The sequence below is a fragment of the Tachypleus tridentatus genome, chromosome 8 (genome assembly GCF_004210375.1).
Source record: "Tachypleus tridentatus isolate NWPU-2018 chromosome 8, ASM421037v1, whole genome shotgun sequence".
In the NCBI taxonomy this organism is placed as follows: Eukaryota; Metazoa; Arthropoda; class Merostomata; order Xiphosura; family Limulidae; genus Tachypleus; species Tachypleus tridentatus.
The window spans coordinates 15,574,093-15,586,561 of record NC_134832.1 but is presented as its reverse complement, the minus strand read 5'-3'; the positions used below and the strand labels follow the sequence as shown (position 1 = coordinate 15,586,561).

General features: G+C 32.8%; 1 protein-coding gene across 23 annotated transcripts in view; it reads left to right on the top strand.

The window, feature by feature from the left end:
• The window catches only part of LOC143258576 (POU domain, class 3, transcription factor 4-like), a 205,914-nt gene that overhangs the window by 37,524 nt on the left and 155,921 nt on the right, over window positions 1-12,469 (top strand). For 2 of the 23 annotated variants that reach the window (XR_013032384.1, XR_013032375.1), the window contains exon 4: window positions 546-7,607. The exons of 11 other annotated variants lie outside the window; for them this stretch is intronic. The gene's annotated coding sequence lies outside the window, so the exon portion shown is untranslated. Of the gene's footprint in view, window positions 1-545; window positions 7,612-8,975; window positions 9,651-12,469 lie in introns of those variants that run through there. 10 more of the 23 variants (XR_013032374.1, XR_013032376.1, XR_013032382.1 and 7 more) reach the window with 9 other exon arrangements.

Here is a 12,469-nt window from a genome sequence, read left to right as displayed (position 1 = left end):
GAAGACCAGAGAATAATCAATAAGTTGGAGTTTGAATAAAGGAAGAACGAGCACAAACAAGAATGTATAATGAGAATTGTCTTACTTATAACAGAGTTGTTATTTATAGGAGTCAACATAACCATATCTTGATATACAAGTTTAAGTATTCACTCCTCTACGTATAAATACACAGGACAAAAGACACTGAACGCATCATTCTAAACTGAAAATACAAATAAAATGTCTGAATTTAGAAATTATTATTTTTCATGGTATTTTATTCTTTTTTCTTTAAGAAGACAATTCACTTTATTTAATGTTTGTGGGTTTATACAATTTATTATTTTCGAAAGTACCCACATGAAGATAATTCCACGTGACACGTCTTTGAGATAATTTTATATGTCTCTCATTTCATTTGCAACAAAATCGGAATGGGTTTTATGTACACAAACCTCTATTTGATCGAAGCAATTGTTATTTTCTGATCGATATAAACATTAAGCTTAACATGTTTCATAATCTATTCTTAATTTTTAGTATAAAATTCTTAATTTTTATAGTTTCGCAAAAGGAAAACAATATCAACTTTGGACAGTAATTACCATGTTTTCAAGATGTACTTTGACAAAGTCGCTCTGAAGGGCCGTTTTGTTATGGAAGGCTTGTTGACTCATAACGTTCCATTAAGTAGGCGTGGAGAAGAATATCTTCGAAGATCTACCAACACCCATGCTTTGGGCTCTCAAATTAATAATCATAATTAATACTTTGTGTGGCACCTGGACCTTGAAGATCTTTAAGATGAAATTTTGCTTCTTTTATTTTGTAAGACCCTTTGATCTCTGTAGCCTTTCATGTTGCGAAGACATGAAGAGTCAAACTCGTGTATTTTATCAAATGTAATGGGTTGGACATCTTCAGTAAACAGTAGAATCAATTAAAATATCTTTCAGTAGTTCTGGGAGAGGATGATTACTTCTGATAATCAATGTTTCTTGTGTTACAAATTAGAATATTGAGCTTACTTGTCGTGATGGAGGTAAAGAAAATAAACATTAAGTTTACTTAAATAAAAAATATCAGTTTTACCAGTTTACTTAACAGTATATTTAACAGTTTAATTAAAAGTCTATTTTCATTATAACTTCTTATATGCATATTCTTTAAAGTATTTAAGTCTTTCACTACCACAGGTAGTTTACACATATGTTTACACTCCATCTAGAAAATTACCAAGTAAATTTGAGATTTTATATCGTTATTAATGAAATATTTTTCCCTTCCAAACTTTCTAAAGTTTACCAGTTTCAAGTTTCAACTAATGTATGAGATATTGTATTACCTTAGATGAACCTGACACTGGGAGAGTTGTTTATCTATAAACACTAAAATAATTCCTTAGATTTGATACTGAACAATGTTTTTCTTTATTAGGATTCTTAATCACTGTCATGTCAAGTAAAAACCCTGTCACACCAATACTGTGCCATTTAAAAAGTAGAATACCGGCTGCCATAGATAGCAGTAATGCTGAAAGAGGTCAGTTTATAACAAACGAGACATCTACAGACCTGTCATTACATAAAACAGTGTTAGAATAACCAGTGAACATCGTAATCTTACGTACACAAACAGTGTTAGAAAATCACTTAGAATAGGGGAAGATAAGTATACATATAATAGGAGCTATTGATAAGAGCCTTTATAATGAGGTAACAGGAGTTAAAGATATTAAAAATGTCACTCCTAGAAACAGACGACATGAATAAATAATTGATGAATTTCAAATCTACAGAAAGCTTGTTTGTTTGTTTGGAATTAAGCACAAAGCTATACAGAGGGCTATCGGTGCTCTGCCTACCACGGGTATCAAAACCTGGTTTTTAAGGGTGTGAGTCCGCAAACATACCAGTGTGCCACTAGGAGGTTTGTTCTACTGAAGTTTGCATAAAGCTACTCGAGAGCTGTCTGGACTAGACATCCCTAACTTTGATGTAATAGGTTATAAAGAAGGCAACTAGATAACATCACTTGCCGTCAATCCTTGGGCTACTCTAACTGAAAATGGGATTGATTGTCATGTTATAATGCCACAGAGCTAAAAGAGCAAGTATGTTTGGAGACGGGGTTCGATCCTGCAACCTGCAAATTGCAAGTCCGATCCTTAATTACCAGTCTTCAGAAAGAGAAAAATATAAATAAATAATCCTTAGATACCTGTTAGGTATGACGAGTTAATTTAGTCGTAATGATTTATTACTGCATATAAGTTAAACTAATACCAAGTTTATATTCGTCTTTAGAAGAAAATTGTTTTTCTTTTGAAAGTTACAAAATGTTCTCAAAAGAAAAGCAATAACAACATAAGACAGACATTAAAAAAAGAAAAGAGAGGTCATCATAAGAAATTCATTCCTCAAGGCAAAACAACTAGGGTAGTCTTGGAACATTTCCGTCACTAACAAGGTTTGTAGAACTCCATCCTCGATCAAGTCTCTGCCCCAGGGTCTTAAGTCTCATAACGACAGCTGGGAAAAGATTTAATGTCATTTCAATATACGTCTACAGGCCGAAAAAATATGTTAACTTTCTCTTGCCTTTCGTTTTAAAATGTAATAACAGTGTGAAAACGGCGGGCTTTTCAGTGTACTGTCATAAACTTGAAGACATAATATAACACTTTGGATTTACAACACTAACATCAGGAGTTCTATTCCCCTCGGTAGACTCAGCAGATAGCCCGAAGTGGCTTTGCTATATACGGACACACACACACACACAAATATAAACTTTATAAATAAAAATTAATTACTTCCAATAAAAGTAACTTGTCTTTTCATTACATTTTTGAATGTTTTAATGTTAATAAAATAACTTGCTCTGATGAATCTGTTTCTGAAATAATTGCAAAATGCTAACTTTTATACCCGAAGACAGGAACTGATGTCCAGTGAAAGATGATGTTTTTGTTTCGTTTGTTGGTTAAACACAAAACTACACAACATGTCCTCAGTACTATGTCTACCACGGGAAAAGTTATTATTTCGAATTGAGCACAAAGCTACACTATGGGCCATGTGTGCTCTGTCTTCCACTGGTATAAAAACCTGGTTTTTAGCCTTTTAATTCAGCAGACATATCGCTGTATCACTGGGTGAGCCACATGTAAAGAAACCAAGTTTTTAGCGTTATAAACCATTTAATATAATTGCTGAGCCAGTAGAGGGCCCAGTGAATAAACCCCATATTAACACTTATCTTACGAGGAAAACAAATATATTTTGCTATTAAATGATTACCAATATTTTGATTTATTTACCAAAATGGTTTTTGTCATCAGATTTTGATTAATTTAGTTTTTTTGTGTAACGTCATTACTTCTCTTATAACTACCATAATGATAATCGTTTTGTTGTTTTTATAACACTACAAACAACTAACTAAACGTTTTAATCTTGATTAAGTGCATTAGGTGTATTATCTAGCCTAAAAAATACTGTATAGATTTAGGTAGATTTCAGTATATTGTGTTTTTATCAGACTAAAATTGTCAGTTATTTTTATTATATTGAGAGTTATTGTATATTTTTACAAGATTAAAAAATCATTAGATTAAGAGCTACTATAATATTCAATATGTTGAATAAATGTTTTTCACATATGTTACTTTGATAAATCTTTTATTTTTATTTTATGTCGTTCTCCTTGGATACCTGTGTCCTGCTTAGATGTAAAATTATATTTCGCCCCTTCTCCAGGTGGAGTTTGATCTGCAGTAGACAAAACTAAAATTTTTCAGCTTTTTGTTTAAAAAGCAAACAAACAGAATTGAATTTTCTCTTATAATAATTTTGTCTACATTGATAAAATTATAAACCTAATTTTTTTATTTTGGATCTCATATTCTACAAAACTTTGGTATTACTTTTGTGTTCCACGACAGAAACTAGCAAACTTGTTTAGGTGAGAACTTAACAATCTGTATTTCAATGTATTTATAATTTACACTTAGAGCTTTAATATCTTGTTTAATTTGGTTCTATTCTAATGGAACTGTACACAGAATGCAAATGTATAACACGTACAAAAAGTTGAGTACTTTATATTAAAATGATTTTCAGTATGCAAATGAACAAACTCCATGACACCTACAGCCGAAATAAAGTCCTGGTGCGACGGGATGTATCAAAACTACATTTTAATATAGCTTGGTATTTTTGTAGGTCGTGTGATGCATTCGAAGATTTTTCGATTTTGAGAACGGTACTTAACAGCCCTTTTGTACGCAAGATATTCGTAAACTTAAATCATAAAGATGTGATCAGGTTGTGGATTTAGAACTTACAAAACAGAAACATTTCTTATACTTAATAATATTGGAAAACAAAGAAATATAGATCAATTTGGAGCGGCACGACCATCCAAAAATAAACTTGCAACAAGTCAGTTGTTGCAGGTAAGTAAATGCATGATAAGCAAAGTGAGGCATATTGTAACAGATGAGAATCTTCAAATGCAAAAAAACAGCCAAGCATATTAAGCAATAGTACACAATATAATTTAAAAAATCTCCGTCTAAAAAGTGACGCAAGACACGTGTACGAAATGCTTTCACGTCATTTCAGTTTATTTGTCGATTACCTCAAGCAGATGGAGAACGAAAAGAGTAATCGTGCTATTTTGTACAAAGACATATCGGTGAAGTCGACTGTGTATTTTTATGTGCTGAGACTGACCAAGTGAGCGCTGGGAAGCCGCCTCCCTCATTCATTAGATGTTTTATTGAAACCACGTAAGGGTGTGAATTGAAAAAGACAGCCTTACGATGGAGCCTTTTGAAATGTAAATTGCTCTTCAAGGCTATTGTCAAGATGCATGATCACGAAAAACAGCATGACAAAACATGGCGACGCAGACATTAACGACGTAGTGAGACTCTAAAACCTTTTTATATAACGCACTCAGTCTTTGTTTCTATACCAGTTCAATCCCAGAAACTGAATTTTATAATTGCTTATTTCTATATTTCTTCCAAATTACGTCAACGTGGTAGAGACATTCAGCTGTAGGAGTAAGTTATAATCATAATTAACACAGTATTCGTATAAAAACATGCTCAACATTTCAAACCATGTTCTGCCTACCATGGGTATCGAAACCCGATTTTTAAACACTTATCCATGCAAACTTACCACTGATTTACAGGAGACCTATAGGCTTAATAAGTAAAGCTTTGAAGTATATGCAAGCTCGTTGTATTACGTGAAAGAATAGGTGGAGGTTTAATACATAGTGTATACTTAGGGTAAATGCACAGTACATTATAGTATATAAGGGTTCAGAGTGTAGGATATGTAGTCTTATAATACGATAGATATATATATCTTTAATATAGTGTACGTTAGGTGAACTTCCAGTTTAAAACATACGTAAAAGTGTGTTAGTTTCACTGAATTGTGAAATATAGTGTTAAACGCATAAGTACACTATAATATACCCAGATTTAGAATACAACACTATAGAGTATGGCGGAACACATATAATAATACTGTATTTGTAGGCTTGGTATATACATAAGAGAATGTATGTCTCTCTAAGATACAATAGAGAAAAGTACATGTAGTCATTAAACATTGTTCGTAAGCTCATTACGTAACTGTGAAGAAATATAATTGGATGTACATATATGTTTGAGTGTACTTATAAGTAATTATAGAGTTTATTTATGTTAATGTTATAGTACATTTGTTTACATTACTTACAGTTACTCCAGCACGCTGCATAATTGAGATAATGGTTCAATATGCTGTGTCTGAGTTAATCTTTCTTGGATCATGTGTATATACGTAGACACATAAATCTACATTACCAAGTTGTGGCAAAGTAAGCTCGCCTGTCTGTTTATTAAAACTTTGGTGGAACTTGATCAGGTTGAAACAAAATCACAGCTTGGAAAGCATCCTTTCTGAATATATAAATATAAACGAGCTTAGATAGAGAAAACCCGTCGCTAGTGACTAAGGAATTCCCAATGTCTGAAGGTCTACACTGCATAGTTTTGAGAAGCAGTGAGTTGCCATTACTCACTACTTAATTATACGGTGTCCGCTAGGGTACGCTAGTGGTGGTTCATCTACATTCTAACAGGTTGTCTAATGGTTTAACTTGTTCAAGCATATTGTCTGTAGGCTTTAGTAGTGAGACGGATGGTGAAAGGGTAGAAAGTAGTATAAATAATAACTTTGTTTTCCTCAAGACTCTGCAATTCCAGTTCACTTGTAATTGGACATAAACAGAGGAAGTAAACCCAACCAAGAATCTATATTTCATCAATTTTATTATTAATATTCACCATTTGCTCATGAAACATTGAAGATGATCTTTGATTAGATGTGAAATCATATTTCACTTAAATCTATAATGTTAAAAACCTACTATGAATGTCAATTCAGTTTTCTATGAATTTCATTACTAAGATTTTTGCTTAAAACTTGTTTCGCATCTCGATCTCCGTCCAAGATTCAAAACATTATTTCTATATGGTCATCAATTAAAATAAACCCACTTGTGAAGTTGCAGCGACCCAAGAGCTTTATTTCTAAGATATAATCAGCGGAGCTTACTTTAATCTTATTTTTCACAAACGTTTGTACAGAAATTAAAAGGTGTGCGTAGGTTAAATAATAAATATTAAAGTTTGTTAATGCTTCTAAAAGAAAAAGAATGGTATTTAAATAATCATATTCATCGTTTCATTTTCAAAGAGTAATGTAAACTAATTCAACAAGAGATATAATAAATCATATTAACAAATCCAAAACTCGAATTTCAATTTCTTGTTTGCTTAGAATTAAGCACAAAGCTACATAATGGGCTATCTGTACTCTGTCCACTACTGGTATAGAAACCCGATTTCTAGCGGTGTGTGTCCACAGACATACTGCTGTGCCACTCGGGGGCTTACAGTATAATTCCTCCGGACTACAGAAAGTTGCGAGCTCAGTATCTTTTCATGATTTCTCGTTAATTTATTGTTTTTTTGGTTATATGCTCTGCCCACACGGGTAACGAAATCCAATTTCTAGCGTTGTAGGTCCTCAAACATACTGCTGTGCCTGTGGCGGGATTCTTCGTTAATACATCAATTTGTGAAAACAATACATCTATTTCGCTTTTAAAGATTTGATTGTTTCTTTACGAATTAAAGTCTTACATAGTTGTTTATAGTAAGAAAATAAAACTGCATGGATAAGAGAAGACAAAATAGTCTAAAATAAAAGCAATCATGAATTATAAAGTAAAGTTTAGTATTTTAAACATGTGTTAGAATGGAAATACATCAAACACCAGCTTTGAAGAATATGAAATATGCACAAAAAGAGTCATTTGTAAAAAACAAAATAGTAGTAGCGTTGAAAGTAAGTAAAATAAGATAAAACATGAAACAAAATGAAGTAAAACTTTTAGCTTCTATGTTAGTAATTGACAGATAGAACAATAATATCGAACATGATAGAATATTTAATAAGCAGGTAAGTCTCATTTAACGATACAGTTCAAGGAAGATGTGTGCGTTTTTATATTTCTAATCTCTTAACTTTCCAAAATACTGTTTTATATTATTTAAATATAATCCTGTGTTAAAACCTTTGTAATATAGTAGCTGCATTTCTATCTTTATTGAAGAAAATGTAACTTAGATAACTAGTAAAATATGTCGAAGTGAAATTATCGTCACCATTTCTGAAACACAAACTAACATGGAAACAGTGACCCACAAAGTAGACATAAAAACGTCATTTTTTTACGTAAGTTTAAAAATAACTGCACGTTTCTATGTCTTTCATGGTCAACTGTAAATTGCCAAAGACTCATTTAATACAAGTCAGTTAAAGTTTAGAAAACCTTACAGAAAACTTCAATAGTTTTAATCATTATCGAGCAGCGAAGTTAAAAAACTAAGAAAATGACCAACAACCAAAAATATTTCCATTACGTTTTTATCTTTGGAGCAGGTGATTCCTATTGATAAATTATCTATAAACTTATCATAGAAATCGCTAAATCTTACTTCACTTCCGAGGGCCGTTGACAGTTGACAGGTGGTTGACAAGGGCCTGATGAGAGAAATCAATTCTAACAGACGTGTAAGATTTATCAACGACGAAATCACAAGCGTTACAACCAAATCGAGGTTTGTGAAAAACAAAACAAGCCCAGATGTTAAAGGAAACGTCTGTTCTGAAAAAATCCAACTTCAAAAATAGTAAATCTTTCAGATTTTAAACCATCTGAGTCTAATCTTCAACGTTGGACTTTTCAGTCATTCAGTTCTGAAATGAAAGAGAAATATATTAATCCAGTTGAAGAGCAAAACAAAATAAAATATTCTATATTCGAAGAATTTGTTTATAACATTCTTACGTAAACAATTTGGAAAATAATGATATTAGTATCTAAACAAAATCATCCGAAAGCTAAATAGATGTGGATCTTGTAAAGGGGTTAAGATCGTAAAGTTCATTTTTATTTTGCATGAAATGTATCGAAGGTTTATGACCTGAAATTAAACAACAACAAGAACAAAAACAGTTCAACTTGGAGAAAGTTTTTCATTGAAAGACATAATTTTTTATTAAATATTATATGTTATATCTAAATGTATAAAAAAACAAGTCTTGCGTAGAAAACATAGAGATGTGAACTTTCTATTTAGTCTATTACGATCACGTATTAAATCTTGCTGCACGTATTGCCTTCAAAATAAGATATCTTCCAAAACGGAATGGTTAAAGCGACTTCTAGAGATAGTACTTTAAATTAAAGTTAATCTAAACAAAATTAGATAACCTTTTCAGTATATTACAGCGAACAATATTTATGTTCACTATAATTTTTTTGAAGTGAAAACTAAATAGCAAGTTGTGTTTCATCAAAAATTTAAAATAAATGCTGAATATTCCCTAAATGTTCTACACACTAACTTCCAGGGTACATGTGACTTATAGCAAAGCCACATCGGGCCATCTGCTGCGTCCACCAGTGGAAACCGAACTTTTGATTTTCGTGTTGTAAATCTGAAGACTTATCCGTGTTCTACCAGCTGACAACTTTCACGGAGTAACCGAAATGTAAAATGTTTAGTTAGTTTAGGAAGCTAAGTTATGTGGAATAAATTGAAATTAATAAAGAAGCAAATCAAGTGTTTCTGAACAAGAAATAGACAAAATATGTAAAAACAAAGAAAATAAGTAAAAGTATGTTTACAAGAATTGAAGCCTTCAAAAAAGGTTAAGTGTTGAAAATTTTACAGCTTTTGATAAAAAAAAAAATTCTGAAAAATTGCTCAGTTCTTTGCTAAGAATTGTCAAGATACAAACACGTAAAATTCAATAAAAACTCTAACGTTTTCGAGATGGTTTGTTTGTTTTGCATTTCGCACAAAGTTTATCCAGAACTTTTTGAGCTAGCAGTCTCGAATTTCTTAGTGAAGGAGACGAGGGAAGGCAGCTAGTTATCACCACTCACCGCCAACTATTGAACTACTCTTTTACCAACGAATAGCAGGATTGACCAATCTCATAAAGGGCGAGCATGTTTTGTGTGACGGAGGTTCGAACCTGCGACCCTCAGAATACGAGCCGAGCGCCCTGACCACCTGGCCATGCCAGGTCTATACCTCTTAGGATGTGCGCTAATGATTTTCATATAAAATATTGTGTGGAAAAGGACACATCAGTGTGTATGCGCAAGAGCGAGATAGAAATATTGTGATAAAACAAACTGAAGTTTTGAGTTACTGTTATCACAAAATGACTATGATTAAACTTAGTGAAGTATTCTATCAGTGCTGTGAGATCAGTTTGAATTTTGCAAAAAGCTATACGAGGGCTAGCTGCCCTAGCAGTCCCTAATTTAGCAGTATAAGTCTAGATGAAAGACAGCTGTTGGACTACTCTTTTACCAACAAATGGTGAGATTAACCATAACATTATAAAGACCCCACGCCTGAAAGGGCGAGCACGTTTAGTTCGACGGGGATTTGAACCTGCGACCCTCTGATTACACGTTGAGTGCCTTAACCACCTAACCATGAGATTAATTAACGTAATAAAACACACCATAACATTTTACATGTATCGCAGCAACAAAGTGCACAGTATAACACAGTGAAGAATTTAATCTAGAATACAATAACATTTATTGCAATATACCATATATAATAACATTATTATTATACAAAATCTACTTAATTATCGTCGTGTAGTGTGATAACAGAGAATAATACAAAACTCACTAAAGTGTCATATCTTAAGTGAGATAACAGTGAATGATCGAAGCTCCCACTAAACTTTTCTGTACTTCCTCTGCGATGACAGAGAATACAGTAAACAGATTATTCTACCACATTATTTAATTTCTGAGGGCATGTTGGTGCATTGAAGACATGTTAGTACCGGAAATAAACACCATCGTAACACCAAACTGTTGTTTTTATTTAATTGAGCACTAAATGATTCGCTTTACAGTTAATTCAGGAGCATTCACTAAAGGACAACCAAAACTGTAAATTTGTTTGTTTGTTTTGAATTTCGCACAAAGCTACTCGAGGGCTATCTGTGCTAGCCGTCCCTAATTTAGCAATGTAAGACTAGAGGGAAGGCAGCTAGTCATCACCACCCACTGCCAACTCTTAGGCTACTCTTTTACCAGCGAATAGTGGGATTGACCGTCACATTATAATGCCCCCACGGCTGAAAGGGCGAGCATGTTTGGTGCGACCGGATTTCCAAAACTGTAAAGCTAAACGGCGAGTGTTTAATTAAACAAAAACAACATTTTGATATTTTTTCATATGTGTTTGTCATATGAGGTCGTTTATTTCTAACATTATTCTATTGCGGTAACAATAAATATAATAAAATACAGTGAGGTATTTTATCAGTATAGCACCAACAGCTTTTGCAATAATTATAAAGTTTTAGTACGTTTTATACATTAATTATCATATTACAATAAGAGCATTTATAGGGTTTGATTTTAGGAATTTTAATCGCAATTAACACAATGAAATACAAACCAAAATAACGATAGATACAGTTATTTTCTAAACACGGTTAATAAATGAGTGGTCAAACTAAGAAACTGATTGAATTAATTTCTATGTAATAGTTACACTTTCGAAATGAAATGCCTTATAAAATGTTGATGTACTATTTGCACCTGTTGGATATATTTTACTTCTATTAGTTGGCAGATGACGTTATCGAGGATCCTATTATATTTCTCTGACGTCGTATACAGAGATTAGACAACGGCATTCAAGGAGGCCCCTAAGTTTTTTGGTCAGAGTGACTTGTGGCCAATCATTGACTTCTATGGTAACCTGCACTTATGTCCATGCTTATGTTGTTACATATCATAATTGGATGACCACGAAAATTATCTTCTTCAAGTTGCACGGAGAATATTGTTCACTTCTGGTTGTCGAGACAATAATCCACCGATCATTGATAGCAACATGAAGCCTTCACTCATTTGTGTAGAGCATGAGTGCTTAATCTTGTTATTGTTAATCCTGCTTATCTCATTAAAACTCAAAAGTAGCTGTGCAGGAAAGTACAAGACTGAGAAACGTATTTTATCCTTCAACCTTGATTCATAAAGTTTGTTTCTTTCCTTTGTTCTGTAATGATAAACAACTTCATTTTCTGCCCTAAAGTTTATATGGAATCCATGGACAGTGGGCAGTTTACTTCTGTTGGTCGCGTTTTGTAGATGTAAGTGTTTGTCATTACGATATGTTCACTTTCCACTACCTTCGGACGCCTGGTATAGATGCTAACACTTTCATTAATAAAGCAGAGAACAATGTTTATGCCTTTCTAGACTATCTTTAAGTTAATAAAGAATCTTCACTATCTTTTTGAAGTTAAAGCCATCAAAAACCGAATGTCGATAAAGTTAATAGTTACCTAAGCCGCTCCAGGTCATATCAGGTCATCCAATAAGTAATGTTGTTTTTAACACTAAGATTTAAATGGAGAAAAAATAATCCAATAACAACTTTAATCAATAAAGTAGTTTACATCACTTTCAGCCAACGTCTAAAAAGATTTTGAGACAAAAAAGGTACTTTTCAACTCATCCATAGAAATAAATTGCTTTTCATTCATATAATGTTGCAAGCTTCTAAAAAGATTGTAATTTGAAGGAACAAGTTCAGGAGAATAAGGGAAACGGGAAAGTTTCTCCCAGCCAAGCTCTTCAATCTTCCTTGAAATAATTCTAGATGTGTGAAGTGGTGCATTGTCATGGTAGAAAACAACTTTTTTTCCGATTCACCAAAGCAGGTCTCTTTTTGAATGCAGTGTTCAGCCGATCCAGTTGCTGACGGTATATCTCAGCAGTGATTTTCTGGGTTAGTTGTAATAACTCAAAGTGTATTACATCACCTTTATCCCATCAAACACTACGCATAACT